Source organism: Priapulus caudatus, unplaced genomic scaffold, assembly GCF_000485595.1.
Source record: "Priapulus caudatus unplaced genomic scaffold, Priapulus_caudatus-5.0.1 Scaffold221, whole genome shotgun sequence".
Taxonomy (NCBI): Eukaryota; Metazoa; Priapulida; class Priapulimorpha; order Priapulimorphida; family Priapulidae; genus Priapulus; species Priapulus caudatus.
The window spans coordinates 496,787-501,659 of record NW_014577282.1 but is presented as its reverse complement, the minus strand read 5'-3'; positions in this window follow the sequence as shown (position 1 = coordinate 501,659).

Here is a 4,873-nt window from a genome sequence, read left to right as displayed (position 1 = left end):
TGGTGATTCAGATTTATAGAAACTAGCTTGCTTGGCTCTGGATATACTAGGAGGTCTAAAGGACAAAGCAGAATTGAGGTCTGCGCATACGGCGCCGACTGACCTTTTGTTGATTTTTAATAAATCTGTGCCGAGATTTGGCTTTCTGTTCCAGTGCAGCGCTTCTTGGTATACACACCGAGTTGTTGTGGGCCATCTTGACGAGGAGAGGAATGTAGAGCGTGTATCTGCGGGTTACCGATATCCCGGCAGGAGCCCCACCCACACACCACCTAAACAGCCTCATGTCCCCGCCAACGCACGATCACACTCAGGCAAGCACGCAAGACCATAGCCGAACAACGCGCCGGCTCGCGCGCGATGCACCGGGATGGACTAATGGAGCAGGAGCAGGTGACATGTGTTACGATAGGGAGGCGGTCGTATTATGCGCGATCCGCGCGAGCATTTATGAATAATATATAATAAAGTAATTGCTGTATGGTGTAGTTTGATGATTTTTGGTAGTGCTTTTGTATTTTTTTGTGATTTTGGTTTGGCTAAAAGTGGGGTCGTGCGCGTCAATGGCTGATTCAGAACTATATATGACATGTTGGGTGAGGCTTCTTGCGGTTGGAGGGTTTAGACAGAAGGCGACTGCTGCCCCTTATGGAATGTGGCCTTAATTGTTTTTAGCCTGAAATGGTGTGGGTCTGGCCTGATTGAGTTGTATGGACAAACACTGGTGCATTGCGGGTAAAGATAGCAGCGGGGTAATATACTTCGAAGTAGATCGTGTACGACGCTTTTTGGTTTCCTCGAAGCTAGTAATATAGTTTACATAGTTCGCGCGTGGCTGGAGGTGGCGTCGGGCCGTGAAGCCCTTTTTGGCGTTGGGTTAGGGTGTGGGTTAGGATTAGGGTTAGGGTTAGCGTTTAGGGTTGATTTGGTAGGAGTTAGGTTTAGGGTTAGGGTTAGGGTTCTTTAGATTCATCTACTCTTCAATCGTGATGTATGGCAAGGCGTGTATTCGAAATGGGGGCCAGCGCCGCATTTTGTCTCGGTTTGAGTCATGAAAGCGATGATGGATGCGCTGAAACCCCCCTGTAGCCTGCGAGACATTAAGATTACGGTACCGTTACCCGTAGCAGACTGCCTTAATAGTTGACAAATAGAGAAGACTACGAAGATAGCGGTCAAATGCAGACATTATGCAGACGTGAATGTGGCCGCGCAAAATGTGGCGTGAATTGTGGAGGGTATACAGCGGCCTGGATGGGCGGCGAGACATTTTTAGGTCTAAACTAAAAGTATTAATAATTGAGGATTTTTTTATTTTTTTATTTTTTTTAATTTTTGGTGTCGCGTTGCCGTCGGCGTCTCGCTGATGTTCTAATATATTGTGTTGGGGTGACGCTTCGGGCGTGTAAAGTAGATAGGACAGACAGGACAAAAAAAAAGCGACTCGCTTCTCGTTTTATGTAAAGGCCTTGGCTTTATGTCACTTACGACCTGCGCCGAGCACGATTTGCATATGTGTCGGGATCAAAACCGGCCAGATACGCGATAAAAAAATGCTAGGGTTATGAGCAGGAGACGGCACAGCAGCAGAAGCAGCAGTGTGGGTACAGGTCTAGGAAGAAGAGAGAAGGAGAAGGGGAGCAAGAGCGAGATCGAAGAGAAAGAGGGAAGTTAGTTTTTCAGGTACAGGTTTAGTGTGGGACACGAACAGGAAGAGGAGGATGAAGGAAGAAGGACAAAGAGAGAAGGAACGGACAGCGTTTGTAGCCCGAGAGGATAAGGATATCTCAGATTTTGTCAGGTAAGGTGTAACCGGCAGCCGAACGGAGAGCGGGAAATAAACGAGCGCAGCGAGATCGGGCTGCTGGTTAGGTAAGCTAGGAGCGACTGCGAGGGAGATCCTGGGGGAAATTGCTTAAGGTCACGTCGAACTGGCAGGACGAAGCGTTGAGATGAGAAGACGGAACCGCGCGATTGCTTAATATTAGACGAATCCGATAGAAGGTCCGCCTGCAGTATAGCGAATGCAGCGGCGAAATCACTTTGTACACTAAGTAACACGGCATAAAAAGCTATTATAACCGTCGCGTTAACATATCACTGTTGTTCTGGTTCGGTTTGGTTGATACTTGTGTTATCTGCTACGCCGACATCACCGTGCTGCCTTGTTAACCGGGCGGATGCGTAACACTAAATGCCCACTACTTGGGGCAGCGTTATACGAACACGTCTGTCAATCGTGTCGGCACCCTAAGCAGTAAGGTTAAATGGGCGTGCGGCCGGCGTTTTGTCGTATATGAAACACTACAGTTACAAATAGGGGCTCTCCAGGGATCGTTCGAATGAAGAAGTAGGCAACACAGGTGTACGCTAGGTGTTATAGACGGAATAGGTGTAGCAGGATAACATGTCGAGTTTTATAAGTCGTTAAAAGGATACGGGGATTTTCTGACGCCCAGCAAGAATGGATGAACGATGGTGCAGGCAATGAGGCGGAATGATCATCGACTACAAGCGCACGGAGGGGACGTGTGGTCGGCGGTTCGAGTTCATAATTTCAGAAAGGACGGTCGAGACCATTCATCGATGGGTATCACCCCGGAGGAGGCTTCTAGGGACAGGGAAGATATTTCGAGGGAGGCAGCAGGTTATAGGGGAAAGTGATAAGCAGAGATCGGATAAAGGAGGATTGCCGGAAAGCGGCTGGAGAAGAATGACAGAAAAGGGACCGAGATACCACACCCTAGCCCCACGCTGTGAGGTAAGCAGGAAGCTTACAGAGAAACTTGGGGGAAAGTCGATTGAACACCACCGGTAGCATTCTGAGAAAGAGAGAGAGAAGGATAGTATGAATTTTGATTTGCGCCACTTGCAGGGAAGCAGAAAATTTCAAGGCCACCTGCGGAGATACGGTAGCAGGTTGGGGATCTGCGTGATGCAAGTGAAGGAGTCGATGTCAGGACGCTGTCCGGTTGCACGGAGGAAGTCCGTTGGCCTCCGTACACCTGTAAGGGAACGAGAGCCTCGCAACTTTAGGGAAGGGAGATGGATTGCTTAAGCACTTCGTGATATAGTTTCAGATGGACGGCTTTAGCTATAAATAGTGGCAGGAAGTGGATAAAGAATTCAATTAGGATTAGCTTGGAGGGTTAAGGCTCTAGAGTATTGGATAGAGATGCCACAGATCACTCGGCGTGCTACCATACGACAGGATGGGTTGCTTGGTTTGCAACGCAGGTTGCGAGTTCCGGTATATAGAGCGCATCGACGATTTAATTGATGAGTGAGCTAAGCGTTAGGAGCGAAGTATGATCGAAAACGGACGAGGAATACCGGCGCTGTCATGGCGGTCAGTTTTCGGCGAGTACCTACCCTGGCATGATAGGTCATCAGACGGAGCAGATCTTGATAGATAAATACCTGGAAGGAATAGGAGATGTAGAAATACAATGCTACGCACTCTTGCAAGGACCAAGCACGCTAGACGAGGCTATAGCTCGGGTGGCGCAGTATGAGGCCGTTACAAGAGAAACGGTAAATCGTAGAAAACCGCCACCAGGTGGAGGCACTTATGTACGAGCTGCGATGCAGCCAGTGGATCCAGTGTCGAGTCAATGGGAAGAGATGTACGAAGGGATGCGAAGCCTGAAACAGGAAATGGTTACGATCAGGAGGGACATGGAAGGTCAAAGGCAACAACATACAGCAGAAGCTGGAGGCAGAGGTCATAGGTCGGGAGAAAGGATGCAGAATGCACCATTCAGCAGAATGGCAAGGCCTCCACCGAATAGGGCAAGAATAGCTGAGATGGAATGTTATTTTTGCAGGAGAACGGGACACGTGCAGAGAGATTTTAGTAGACAGCGGATCAAGTACAACGTTGATTAATGAAAATAGGTTCAACGACATCAAAGCAAGTACAGGGCTACAGCTGATAACAAGAAAGAGAGATCTGAAGATGGCGAACGGCGAAGCAATGAATAGTCCTGGAGAGACTAATGTCCATCTAGAAATCGCCGATCATACCTACAATAGAAAAACAATGATTATTGCACAATTAGAGGATTTAGATGGAATTTTGGGACTCGACTTTCTCGTCCCAAACAATGCTATCCTGAACATTACTACAGGAATGCTATCACTGGAGGGGAGAGAAATTCAAAGATTTTGGACAGGAGGAGAGAATGGTAGACCAGTATACGTGGATGAGACGACGATGCTGAAGCTAGGGAAAAGATACAAGATTCCTGGATGGACTTATGCAGACGATAAGGTATCCAAAGGGAAGCAGGTAAAGCTAATGCCTACCCCAGAATTTCAGAAGCTGGAGACGCAAGGGATTCGGATAGAGCAGACGGTGTTCCCAATGGAGGTGATGAAGGTACCGTTGGTTATCTCCCATACAGGGGAGAATCCTACCCTGTTGTTGGAGGATCAGCAAGTGGGGGAACTCAAACCAGTGGAGGAGAGTGAGACACAGCAGGGACAGCAGTTGGTGAGCGTTCTGAACGGCATGGCACCACCTAAGTTAGCTGACCACCTACAGCATCTGCTGGATAGGGTAGATGCCAAACTGAGACCGGAGCAGCGAAGTAAAGTGGCTGAGACACTACATACTACATAGCTATCGAGATATATTCGCGGGACCGGGAGATGGTCTCGGGAGGACGAATATCGTGAAGCATAAGATAAATGTAGGTGATGCGCGACCGATAAAGCAGCCACCGCGTCGAGTTCCGTTCCACCGGCAGGCGGATATGGATAAAGAGATAGCCGACATGGTCGCGAAGGAAGTCATCGAACCAGGAAGCGGAGCTTGGGCTTCACCGGTCGTGTTAGTAGCCAAGAAGGATGGAAGCGTCCGATTTTGTAT